Raw genomic sequence first — 14,199 nt, forward strand, 5'->3', positions numbered from 1 at the left:
AAGGATAAGAAACGAAAGAATTAATTATTTTAATTAGTATGCTGTACGACAAAGAAAATAGTTTTCCAAAGGCTTTAATCAATGCACTTTGAAGGTTAGAATATAACCGTTTTAACACTTTAAGGAAAACTCCGCATAAAAACATTACCGTAATTCTCAAAATAATTAAAGCGCCAGATATCAGAACAAGAACAGATTTCAGTAATGTCATCATTAAAACGAAGGTTAACGACAACAGCAAAGGAGTATCTTCTTTGTGACTTCCATTTGATGCGGACGGCGAAACTATAGCATTTATTTCCTTTGCAGACATTCTGAAGGTGATGGTTAAATATTTCCTCTGACAGTTAATAACGTTACAATATTATCACCCAATGCTGTTTTTAATGTAGAAAACAATATTTTTATAACTGAAATTCTTACAGTTATTAGAGATGTTCCAACGTGCTGTATTCATTTCTTTCCTTTTGAGCCAGTATCAAAATTTACCCCTCCCCCCCAAAAGAACCCAATCACTGTTCGCTGTCTATTTATGCACTATACTTAAAACACGCATTCGGATCCTCGAATCAAAATACTCCGTAAAAGATATATCTAATCGACACAAGGTTAAAACCCGACTCTACCGAGCCGACTCCATCCCATCACTGACTGCTGCAGCCAGCTCATCCAACAGTAACGCATTCAGCTCATCCAACAGTAACGCATTCGCTTTCTTTTGCCCCCTCCTTCTCAACTTTAGAAAGACATATTTAGGTCAGGGCTAGGAAACGGAGTTCTAAAACAGTTCACCTTCTTCCTATCTCAGCACTGCTCTGCTGCGTTTAGTACTGCACTACGTTTTCCGTGGGCAAGCACACGTACGGAAGCGTGCTGTAAGTCATTCTGGGCCGTAAAAGTGATAGAGCGCCATACTCTACCGCTCAATCTATCACCTGATGCATCAGCACAAGATCCGATGATCCCTTTGTGCGCATTTATCGCAAAGCGACAGGAGGGATCTCTGATATTTAAAGCACTGCCCTTTTGTCTTGGCACACGCGGAAGTTTGTTTTAAGCACTCTAAACTTACTTCGTTAAAATCTGATATGTTACATTAATTCAATGTAGTGAATATCCATGTCAGTATCGATCAGAATGTTGTGGAGATTATTATCGCACTGGTCAGTTGAGCTCTCAAATAAAAGAAAACATCTACTATGTTTAATTGGTGTTTGTTTTTGAGCTACGGTGTCCGTAGATAATGTAAATTGCATCTATTCTGTGGTCGGTTTATTTGTTTCACTTAATAGTGGTTTTTTTTGGGGCCTTGCCTGAGACCAACTAACTCGACCAAGGTGAGAATAAAGGTCCATAAAAATTCCTCCGATCGAGATGAAATCTGAGTCCACGTCTTTTCCACATGCTACGAGCGATGGCCAAAGGAAAGGAAAATTTTTATATCAATAATAAGAACATTAAATGTGTGTCCACTCTGGTCATGGCGCGACGACCCCATATGCCGATATACGTGACCTTTATTGCGTGCATATTCACTGGGCCGATTTGCATGTTGTACGGCAGAAAAACTAGGAAAATTCAGGGCCAGGAACTCTATTTCCACTGTAAAGTTCTTTAAGAATTCTCCCACTCAGAACTCTTTAGAGAATGACAAGAAGCCAATGCTTCTTGTCATTCTCACAATAAGTCCCAAACATGCTCAGATGGGTTGAGATCAGTGACGTGGGAGGCCATGCGAGGAAGGAGAATTCATTGCCATGTTCCTGAAACTCAAGGAAGGTGTGTGTGTGTGCGTGTGCGTGTGTGTGTGTGCGCGAGCGCTTTATGCTATTTTCCTAAGCTTGGTTCTACGGCTTACAATATGTCATTCACAAGTACCTAGATGCCGGATGTACAATCACTGTAAATCAAACTGAAATTTGCACATAGCATAGTAACTGATGCAAACGTTTGGTGATTTTAAATTGAGCAGTCTGACCCTGAGTCACTCAATTCACTAAGTAACGCAAGGTCAGAAATAATATTTCGTCATCCAGTGGCACTGAAGAAACACATAATAAGCAACTCACTGCGGTTGAAGGGAATCAACAGGATGAAATCGTGTCAAACTAATAGGTCCCAAACATGCTCAGATGGGTTGAGATCAATGACGTGGGAGGCCATGCGAGGACGGAGAATTCATTGCCATGTTCCTGAAACCAGTTATCAACCTACCAAGCTTTGTGGCATGGCGCGTTGTTGAGGGACACTGGAGTTGTCGGGATACACTACCATCATGAAGGGGGGGTGTACTTGACCGGTGACAATAGAAAGGGGATAGTTGATTAACGGTGATCAGAGGGGTCCAGGGCATGCCACGAAAACAGTCATCAAACCGTAATACCCCCGTTTCCCGAACACCAATAGTGCATCCAGGTGCCATGGCATTATGTTGGTTTTTTAAAATACGGTTACGCCTATAAGAATGATAGTTGGAAGCTGGATTCATGAGACCAGGCGACATTTGGCGTGCCCAAGCAAGGTGGGGTTTATTTTTTTTTTGTCTAGCAGTGAGCATGAGTACATGTGACAGCCGTCGACTGCCTTAGCTTATACGAGCTAATGTCTAACATAACCATGTGGATATAGGTCTTGCTCTTCCTACGTTGTACTGAGTACTTAGCCGGGCACTGTGCTGTGTCGCTGCTGTGTTAGGAAACAAGGCACACGACGCTCACCTCAGGCATCGGCCACACGTGGATGTCCGACGTGTGACTGGTTGTTCGACTATATCGTGGATGTCCATAATAGAAAAGATACTCACCTGTGATCTGAACGAAAGTTTGCACGAGATGAAAAAAATCAGCATTCAAAACAACGAAGCTCTGCTGAAAGTACCAGGCAAGACAATTAGAAGTTAATCATATTTTGTAAATAACCAACATTACACTAAAAAAAAAAAAAAAAAAACTTAAATAAAATAAAGCAATAGATTAGTAGAATCAAAAGCACAATGCAAATATGAAACGTTGTACTTCTATCATACTAAATCGATAATGCGAGGCACCGACGGTAGAGGAGCTCCAAGTATGGGACCGACCAACACATCATCGCACACACCTTAGAAATTATATGCCGCTTGCTAGCATATTTTGTGTGGGCCCTTCATCCGCACTGTGACTATTAGGCTGGGGCCCAACTATAATTTTTATAGTACCATTTCATTTTTGCGCACACGTGCAAAGTTTGTTTGTTATTTGGTTTTTAGGAACATTAGCAACTAAATCTAATGTTCCTAAAAACCAGGGATATTGCTCCGGGGATATGCGGTGGTCATTCCCTGACCTTTCCGCATCCTCCGTATTTGGTCGTGACGGGCCCGAACCCCGGTCTAATCAAGAAGCGTGTGCTACGCACTGCTGCTCCTTCCCACCCTGGCTACGGAGGGGCCACGTGCAAAGTGGCAGCTGCTTTGCCACTTTATGCAAAGGAGCAAAAGGGCAAATAAATCAACTAGAATCAAGATTATCTCTAAATAAACGGCCAGAACCATAACTAGGAATTTTAATACCTTATTATAAGCCAACAATATCTATTGTTGCCTTATAATAAGAATAATAATTTAATAATCTTATAATAATTTCTGTTCTATATATTGAGATTTTTCAAATTTTGTAAATAAGGAGTTTGTAATAAATTTTGAAATAATGTAACCACACTCTTTAGTCAAAAACCGTTAAAGGGTGTCTCGAAAGGGAAATACACAGTTAATAATAATAACTAGGGGGCTCCGCCCCCTGCTCGCCAACCCCCCGCGCACGCTTTTCTACGTAATATGTAGAGGTATGACGGAGTAAGTCAAATGTTTTCTACGCAAAAGACACACCTGTCGAAACGCACTGATCGATATCTAATCTAATATATATGAAAGGAAATAGGAAGTGTAAGAAAAAACTATAAAGAGTAAAATTGTGTGGATGTTGAGTGAATGAAAGTTATTATTAATTGCATGTTCTATCTTAGCCTCTTCGCCCCACATATTGATGATTATGCAGGCCCTCAGGGGCCTCATGGTTATCCAAGCTGACACCATGCTGTAGCTTTTCCTACCTGGCATGGTGTGTAGGATGCAGACACTGGCCATTTGGGTAACCCCCAAGTCAGTGTGGGACAGAGCTGCAAAAAGCACACTCCACAATACGGATCTCTTTCCCTATGTTCTTTTATTCCTTCCACTGGGGTGGTTGAGTCTTCCTCAAGGTAGACTTCCCCACCCTGGGTGGCCCCTACCCCCTTTGGCCTGGTGGCTCACCCCACCACCCACTTTCAACTCCCACCCTCTGGACCGGAATGGGCATCCTGTACCAGGGGTTCCCATAATGTCTCCCCTTTCAAATCAGGCGGGTGCCTCAACTACTTCTCCCTCTGTTCTCTACCCCTTTTATGCCACCCTCTTCCTATCTCCCCATTATCTCGTTTCGAATATAAAAAATTTGGTAAAATTCAGATTAGGGTACCCCATCCAACATGGTGGCTATCAAAACAGTGGGAAAGCAGTGATTGACAAGTTGTGACTCCGCTCACTCCCCACCTACTGGCCTCCAAGGTTGATATGCCTAGGGTGCTTTTCCCCCCTACCTGCCGTTGTTTTTAGTTCGAGAACTCATTTTCCGATTCAAACACAGCGGGATGGGGGGTAAACACTCTACCTAAGCTAAGCACTCCCCTCCTCGACGACACAAAACAATAAGAAAAAAACGCCTCCACAATAATCACCCAATCACAGAACTCAACCATACAATCACTCCGTTCTATGACCACGCCCACTGAGTGAGTACAATCACAGCACTGAGTGGGAGATGCCTTTACCTGTCAATCACCGCCGTCTTTCCTTGCTTTCATCAGTGTACCCTATACTGGATTTCAGCCAAAAAAAATTTTTTTGGGTTCTCCTTGGCTACCTAAGTTACCCCAGGGTTTTCCCTGCCAAAGCTTTCTTCTCTCCTAATGTGTCCTGGCCAGCTTCCTGGGGGCGATAACGGAAACTGGGGGTGTTAGTGGCTATTCACAGCTTTGTTGTTCCTCTGACTGTGGCCAGAGGAAAACCCACACTAATATTTCACAAAACACACACTCTGGCCTTATGCAGAGTATTGTATTCTACATAGAGTAAAAACGCGCAGTTGGAGGAGACCCCCGGTGCCGCCTGGAAAAAAACACTAGGTAAAACTCCAGATCTTGGATACAAGTCCATATTTCGACTAACGGTCAGAAATAAAGCAGCGATTGGCAGGTGCCACTCACTGTTTTCCCCGCTCATTTCAAAAACATTGTAATACATGGAAGTCTAAATAAAGATAAATAGAACGGCAATACGGAATTAAAATAAGCGAAAATAATTAAAATTTCAAATTTTATGTTTTTGCTTAAATCCCTCCCGAAATCGCGTAAAAACTAATTTTCATTAAAATATCTCTTACCGCTGTTTTTAAATAGGGAACTCGTTTTCCGCTAAAAAAACAGCGGTAAGGCGGGGGTCTAACTAAGGGGCTAAGACTAACGATAGCGAAGGCATTCACAACAATCAACCAATCACAAACTCGACCGTACGATATCTCTGTTTAAGACCACGCCCACTGTGCAAAGACAACTTGTACCCGAAATCTGGATTTTAGCCAAACACTATGTCACTATGATCGATATCTAATCAGGAAATGACCTATGTAATTATTTACCTGTGCATTTGTAGCGCGCGGCATTCTCAAAATCAAATAAATATCACTATGTAATTATTTACCTTATTATTTATACCATTATTTATTTACCTGTGTTTACATAAGTCACTTAGGAATAGGTCTTTTGCTTCAGGTTCCATAAGGAATATTGTTCCATCCGAAAGAGCAGAGCACATGAAATATTTACACACTATCCAAATATTTAAAATATTTAAAAAATACTAAACTATTTACAAACTATACAAATATTTGCATTAATGTACAAAAATATGCATTAATGTACAAAAAATTTGCATTAAAATTTACATATTTGCATTAATGTACATTTGTACATTAATGCAAATATGCATTAATGTACAAAAAATGTTACAATGGAACGTTTGATGCCACGGCATCATTTTGTGTAAATTAGATAGTGTAGCACGTGCACGAGATGGTGAACATTATGGAGGCAGTTGTCAATAATTAATTGCATTTGTAGTGACGTAATTGCCTCGCTCTCTTCTCCCATTGGCTCAAATAAATATCATTAGGAGGAAAACTTTTAATGAGTAAAATCATTTGGTTACAAAAATTTTCTTACGGTAACGGAAATAACGCAATCGATTAACGAATTTTTTTTTACGAAAATGACGCAATTTACGTCACTTCCTATTAGGTAGCTGTTAGTTTTTAAATGATGCAAATGACATCACTTCCTAAATGGCGCTAAAGATGCTAACTCAGTCACTAACGTTGACTGGGTAGAGTAAGCAGCGGGTTGTAATATTCTGCAAGAATAAAAGCAGAATATTATGCAAGAAAGCGGATAGTATTATTATGCAAGAATAAAATGCAGACTTTAATAAAATCTGCTTCTTAAGATTTTTATCAACATCAATCTTCTAAGTAGCATAAGTAAGTAAATTACGATCAAACGGTTCAAAAATTTAAACGGTTTTACTCTAGTGCCGCCATAGATGTTTTCACGTAAAAATAAAACATCTTTCTGCGTACACGGTACTCACACGCTGCTTTTTTTTTTAATGTATAGAGAGATAATACAGTAATTTCATAATACAATACAATAATAATAAGAGCCTCACGAGCGGGACGCTCTTTTCTGAGCCTGAAGGACTCCTGCTCGCCATCCAAGACCAGGTTATCAGCACTAGAAATTATAGAAAATACATCGCCAAGGAATTCGGAGTAACAGTTGATACAAGCCGACGACGCCGCCATATGGCCTCAGAAATGTTCCAACACATCACCGCAGGATGCAGGGTGATCACCAGACGGAGTACACTCAGACACAGCCAGGTTAATACATCAGGAGCTAGCGAAGAAATACTGTATCAGCTGATCAAAGAAAGCGTACCGTATTACAAATACGAACCACAACCGTACTAGAGACTCCAACCACAAGCTGAATAGACCAGACATAACCCTCGTCGACAAGAAGGAAAAGGCTACCTTTCCGACGGCCATAGCGGTCTTCCGCTATGGCGATCAGATAGGTAGACTGGCAACCTCCAGAAAACCTACGAGAAAAAAGATCAGGAAGTATACAGACCCAAGAGGTCAAAGAGATGTGGCATATGAAACAAGTAAAGACCATCCCGATCACCGTGTCAACCAACCAGTATGGTGCAAAAGACCCTACATAAGAGCTTAGCAGCAATAGGTCCCCAAGAGAACACCTACAAGGAACTCCAGAAAGTGGCAATCCTAAACATCTGTAGGTAGGATAGAGGGTTCCTCGACCAACAGTAATAACAGACGGACATAACAACCATCTTGTGCACTTGGTACAAGTACCCCTCAGTTTCATCTAAATTCAAAAAACCTAAGTTCATCCTATAAAACCAGCGTATGAGAAAGGCGAAACAGGTAAAACTAGCATTAGACATAAAACAACAGCTCGTAAGATGAAATCTAATCAGAATCTCTTCGCTGCTGGGAGAGAGAAGCTCAAAGCAAATTCTCTCGCTTCGCTTCAAGTCCTGACTAAAGAAGTGAAATGCAGATTATTTTTCAACTTGTCAATGTTCCGCTGAGATGATGCCAGTGTTTCCGAAGTTGTTTTTTTTTTTTTTTTTTTTTTTCTTTTTTGAAAAATTACCCTCCTACACAAGACGTCGAATATATTTCGTAAATAGGAAAGTTAAAACTGTCTATGGCAGGGGTGGGCAACTTTTTTCGTCAGCGGGCCGAATGAAATTTTCGTATCATGATGCGGGCCGAATGAAATTTTCGCATCATGATGCGGGCCGGAATAGATTGAACGATTTAATAAAAAAAATCAGAACCTAAAAAATGTTATATTACTTGAATTACCAAATTATTAATGTATTTTTAAAAAAAATATCTGAAGGTCCAATTATCATTGAAAATGCGGCATTCGGCATTAATTTTTCTTTTTTTTTTAATTGGCTCATTTTATGGGCTATAAATTATATTAAATTAAAAATTGTAATAATTAGAAAAGGCATAAAACATAAAATATCTCGCACCAATATTATTTTTTTCAATAAGAAGTCAAACTCAAAGGAACTTCGTTTGATCGATGCTACAATAATAATTAGGAAATAACTCTTTGACGCTGCGTAGAATCACTTGGTTACTGTTGTACTGGCCGCGATTCCCGATTGAACCGAATTAAGCCGAACGTTTACGGCGAGTGTAGTCGGTATGGATTTTCTATATTTATGCATTTACCGAGGGGGCCGGATTCAACATCGTCGCGGGCCGGCTGTTGCCCACCCCTGGTCTATGGTATCAACTTTCAGGAGGCGATGCATACAGTTGTGCTGGTGTGGGTGCGCATATTGAGGGTATCTGCATTTTTCCCAAACAGTTCGATTTGAGGAAGGCGACGTCACTGTCACACTTGTGAAGTCGCTGCAATTACATACCGAGACTAATATGAAGAAAAATATTAAACTTAATTATTAATTTTCATTACTTGTTGAAATTGGAACTTTGATCAAGCAAATAGGAAAACGAGTTAGCTAACAGAAATGCTCAGATGACAAATGAAATCATAAAAAAAATAATAATAATAAAAAAAATGGGTGGTCTGATAGGTAAAATAAAATAAAGAGGGGTAACTGATTGTGGAATGGTGTATAACAACTGCTCTAAATTATTATTCTTTCCTATTCTGTGTCTGGTGTGTGTGTGGGGGGGGGGGAAGATCCACACTCTTCTGTACTCCATTTAGTCTACATCTCGAGAAATCGTTTGGCACACTTCTCGGCATAGAGCCTATAGCTACAAATTTAAAATTAAAACTGGTTCTAAAATTTTATTTCAAAAATTTTAAGTCTAAATTTTAATGACTTTAAATTATTACACATTACTTCTATTATGAATCTTTCAAATATATCTGTATATAGTCAGAAACACACAAGAGTCCCTAAAAACTTTTGCAGGAGAAAACGCCCAGGTTGGGAGCCAATGGATTATGCGATTCATTATTGAATTATTAGCCAGACCTACCAGGACCTTTAATTTGAATTACAAGATATAGCATGGAATGTCAGATTCGATATCGTAACTAATAGCTTGTAATCAGCTGTCTCCTCTATAAGTAACATGACCATACATTTGACATTGGACTGCGCTGGACTGTAATACAGTTCGTCAATAAATTGACTGCATAAAATATTCCGAAATTAAATTACTTCCCAAGAAGATTTAATTTCACCCAGATATGGCTTACCGCTCATACTCGTTAATTTAGAAAAGGAAAAACCTTTTAAAAAAAAAGTATCATGGTAATACACACTACATGTTTTTCTCGGTATATTTTTCACGAGGTGAAGATTAAGTGTTCAAGGTCTCTTTCCTCTTCTGTCCATCTGCCAGCTGACAATCTTCCATCAGTGCGACAGAGCAGCAAAACTGGATGCATCTGTTTGATTAATGAGAATTGCGATATGATCCTCGAACGCATTTAGTGTAAGTATTTCATGATAGTGACGTTATTACGAGGAGTGTAAAACTTACGACCATAATAGGAATTCTACAGGTGTCGAATATCACAAAATATAGTCTACTTTATTTTTAATACTCGTATTAATTATGCATTTTCAATATTTAATGATAGTCGTAAAATACTTCTGTATGAATTTATTCTCCTTTTTAGAATTAAAGTGAATTTTGTCCAACTCCACGCCTTAAAATGAATTTGTTGTTCTATAATTATTGTATTTATGTAATACAAAAATGATAATAGTGTTGAAAATGTAACAAAAATGGGTTAGTATTTAATATAGTCATATAGTGCAAGGAAGCCACAGGCTTTTTGCTGCGCGGGGCAAAAAAAAAAAAAAAAAGAAAAAAAAAAAAAAAGAGTAGATAAGAAAATACAAATTATGCACTTCTCTCTTCGTGTAGTTAACTATCCAGTTGACCTGAATTTTTCAAACTGTCAACCTCAACTACATGCGGAGGCAACTTGTTCTAGTAGTCAACTGGCTGGCTAAAAGACAAAGTCCTACAATCTAGACTAAACCTCTTAATCTGTAATTTGAATTTATGGCCCCTCGTTCTGGAATTCTTTATAACAGTGACAATTCCACCTTCAATCATTTTACTAGCCCCTCTTAGAGACTTATAAACCTTAATCAGGTCCTCTGTAAGGTGCTCAGTTGCCAAGCTCTGGTGCCCACATAATCGAAGTCTTTCCTTACGGTCATCCATTTGTCGATATCACCTTGCGAGCTGCCCGTCTTTGGATCCTTTCAAGAAGCTCAATATCTTTTTTTTTAATCTTTTTAAGATGAGGTCTCCTACTTGGACACAGTATTGAAAATACGGTCTTACAATTGCCTTATACAGTAGGATTATGACCTTCCTATCTGTACAGGATAATGTTCGATAAATTATCGATAGTACGCAATGGACTTTTCCAGCCGCCTGTTTACACTACTCAGAAATCTTCATGTCTCTCCGTGTCATAACTCCCAGTTCACTCTCTTCCTCTACAGATTTAATTCAACGCCACCAAGTGTATAATTTATTTTCGGGTTGTTATTCTCCAAGTATGGGTTAATTGGATTAATTATGTAAAGTGAATAAAGAAAGAAATACTTTTTTTTTGCCCCTATTTTTTAATATTTTAAGCGCCTGCTGACCTTACATGGTACATAATAAATAAATAATATTTTATAGAAAAGCTAAGCTCTTTTTATAACGAGCAACTGACTGTTTTTAGTTATCCTAATTATAGTTAGCATGTTTTCCAAAGTCTTTGTTAACATCTTGTCAGGATAAAATAAAATAACTTTCTGTACTAAAAGAGCCAAATATTTTTTGTGCTAATATTGTAAACGATCTTTGAGTTCAACGATCTTTTCTTCAGAAAGCAAGTTGCTGTATTTAGGGAAATATGCAAATGCTGAGTAGCTTATAAAATGACAAGGACCAATACGTCGACCAAGGTGCTTTTTCTTGTCGATACAAAACTTTTAGTAATACTAAAACGGCACTAGAAAATAAACTGATTTTAATAATAATACTCCTGACCGGTGGCCATAGAACCCTTCCCTTCTCGCAGTGGAGCAGAAAAAACATGCAACCATAAATTCTTGTTTACATGTATGTTTGAGTTGGATGAATGTGTACAAACAATACTTGCTATTGTTTGTACACAATTTTGAATAAGATTGGAGAGTGGGTGCGAGAGTACATGTGAACAGGCGAAGTTCTTACAGCTCCAGCAAATAGGGAAGTTTTTGCTGTTTTATTGACTTAAATTGGCATATTAATTTATTTTTTAGAGTTGCTTTATATTCCTAGTAACAATACTTTAGTTTAAATTAAATTTAGTTAGAGATTTTGTAGGTTATTACTTAGTATCGGTAAGGGTATCAAATCCACGTGTGGACAGGTTTTGCAGCTCCCGCGAACGCTAGGTTTTTAATTATACTTAGCCGCTTTATTGACTTAATTGTTAGATTAAATTATTTTCTATAAGTAGCTTATAGACCTAGTCAAGCTTCGTGGTTTATTTTGAATTTAGATATCGCGAGTTGGAAAGTAAATAATACCTCGTGTCTGTAGATTAACCGTTCGTAACTTGCCGCCATTGTTACGCCATTCAAACTAGTGGAAGCTGTGGCTCAGGGGAGAACTGAGGGGGGGCCGGTTTGTCCTCTGAATCACAGTCTATTGAAATACACTGCTTGTTTGATGTTTGTGGACAATCAGGAATGGGCCATGATATTATCAAGGGGAATGTCTTTGTGTGTGCGCGATGTAAGGAGTGCGAGGAAATCAGGCGCCAACTCGGCATTATTATGGGCTTATATGAGAGCTTAAAGGACAGGGTGGATGCCCTCGAAGGATTTAACTTGAGGGGCCCATCAAGCTCTCAGCTGCCCACATCAATGCCAGAGCTTGCACTTCAACATCACGCGACACAGCGGCAACCCCCAAAGCAGAATGCGCTGGTCCCAAAGGAACTAGTTGTTGTAGGTGACTCTATTGTCAGGCAAAACGGGAAACATATTGTGCAAAAAGAATAGATGGAAGAGGACCAGGGTATGTCTGCCAGGGGCAAAGGTTGATGACATTGTAAGGCCGACATCATCCTTTAAGGGCACAAAGGGTGATATTGTTGTACACGTTGGCACTAATGATATTAAGAGTAGGAGACCGGCGGAATTACTTAACAAGTACAGGTCACTGTTGAAAAAAAGCCGTGAATTAGGGTTGAATTTGAAAGTGTCTGCAATTCTGCCCAGACAAGATAGGAGGACGTATATGATGAGAGCCTTGTCGATCAATTCGGCCCTGGAGAGATTGTGCAAGGCTCAAGGGATAGAATTTTTCTCAGCCTGGTCTGTGCTTGTTAACAGGAGAGACTGCTTCTACAGGGATGCGATACACTTAAATAGAAAGGGTGCAAGAATATTTGCTGATGCTATCGAGGCAGAGTTAGATGGGTCGGAAAACTGCTAGCTTGGGGGGATACACGGACTAACAGATTAACAGTAGCCACTGGCAGAGGTAAAAGTGATTCTTGCACTACTTCTATTGAAATACAATTGAGCAGCAGCCTGGAAAGCAAGGCAATGGGAATTTACAGGACTGCTGAAAGTCATAGTGGAACAAGTAAATACATGGGCTGTGTTAGGGTAACTAAGAGTAGAAACAGGTGCATGTATACTTGCATGTACACTAATGCTAGGAGTATATTTAATAAATTCGATGAGCTTGAAGTGCTAGTCAAGACATCAAAGGCAGATATTGTTGGGATATCAGAGACATGGTGTCACACAGACATAAGCAGTGTAGAATTGGAATTTGGGGAGTACAATGTGTACAGAAAGGACAGGACAGGAAGGTAGGAGGGGTTATGCTGTTAGTTAAGAAACACAAAATCTAAGGAAGTGCATCCAATTGGTGGGTGGGCAATGCGATGTAGAGTCTGTTTGGTATGACATAAGCACTGGGAAAAGAAAAATGAGAGTAGGTGTGGGTTATAGGCCTAATGAATCTGATGAGTATAATGAGCAATTGTGCAGAGAAATAGAGTGGGCCATTTGAGTTGGTCACTCACACACTAGCAAGGATTTTGTGGATTTATTGGATGATTTTTTTCTACAGCAGCATGTTCGGGAGGCAACTAGAGGGAGTAATACTCTTGATCTGATTATCAGTAGTGATTCTTCATGCATCAAGAATCTGCAGATAAAGGAACCACTAGGTAGCAGTGATCACAGTGTGCTGAAGTGGGATTTACTCAAAGAGGTAACTACCATCAAGGGTAAAGGTGAGGTTTTTGCTTTCGTAAAGGTGACTACGGTGGTCTGAGACAGTATTTAAATTCTATACGGTGGAACCAACTGATGATGTTACCAACAGCAAATTCAAAATGGGAATTAATCTTGGAAGTTAAATTAACATGTGACACAGAAGAATATGATAGATATAAGCTGGTCTGTAACTAAGTTACAAAGGAGGTTAGGCAGGCGAAGGCAGATTACGAAAAATCTTTGGCAAGGGATGCAATGAAAAACAGCAAAGAGTTCTTTACTTATGTAAACTCTAGAAGGAAAGGGATGAAGTAGATTGGTCCACTGGATATCGATGATTCACCTCTTGATGATCCTGCTCAGGTAGCTAACAAACTAAATGAATATTTTGCATCGACATTCACACATGAGGAGTTATCCAGGGAGGGGAATGCCAGAGGTGTATTCAACTCTGGCAGTAAGCTGGATAATCTTGTAATAACTGAGAGTAAAGTGCAAGAGAAATTGTTGAAGATAAACGCAAGGAAGGCACCTGGGGTGGATGGAATCTATCCAGTTATATTAAAGGAGGCGGCAAAGGAAGTAAGTAAACCCTTAGCCATAATTATGAGAGCTTCCCTGGACTCAGGGGAGGTACCCATGGACTGGAGATGGGTAAATGTGACCCCAATCCACAAAGGAGATCAAAGGGAGACACAGATAATTACAGACCTGTTAGTTTAATTTTTGTTCCAGGGAAA

At 39.4% G+C, this 14,199-nt stretch overlaps 1 protein-coding gene across 2 annotated transcripts in view; it reads left to right on the top strand.

The window, feature by feature from the left end:
• Positions 1–14,199, top strand: part of LOC150080881 (uncharacterized) — a 597,772-nt gene that overhangs the window by 11,206 nt on the left and 572,367 nt on the right. The gene's annotated exons all lie outside the window — the stretch shown is intronic.

This window comes from Mastigoproctus giganteus, chromosome 9 (assembly GCF_048544385.1).
Source record: "Mastigoproctus giganteus isolate SK-2022 chromosome 9, ASM4854438v1, whole genome shotgun sequence".
Classification (NCBI taxonomy): domain Eukaryota; kingdom Metazoa; phylum Arthropoda; class Arachnida; order Uropygi; family Thelyphonidae; genus Mastigoproctus; species Mastigoproctus giganteus.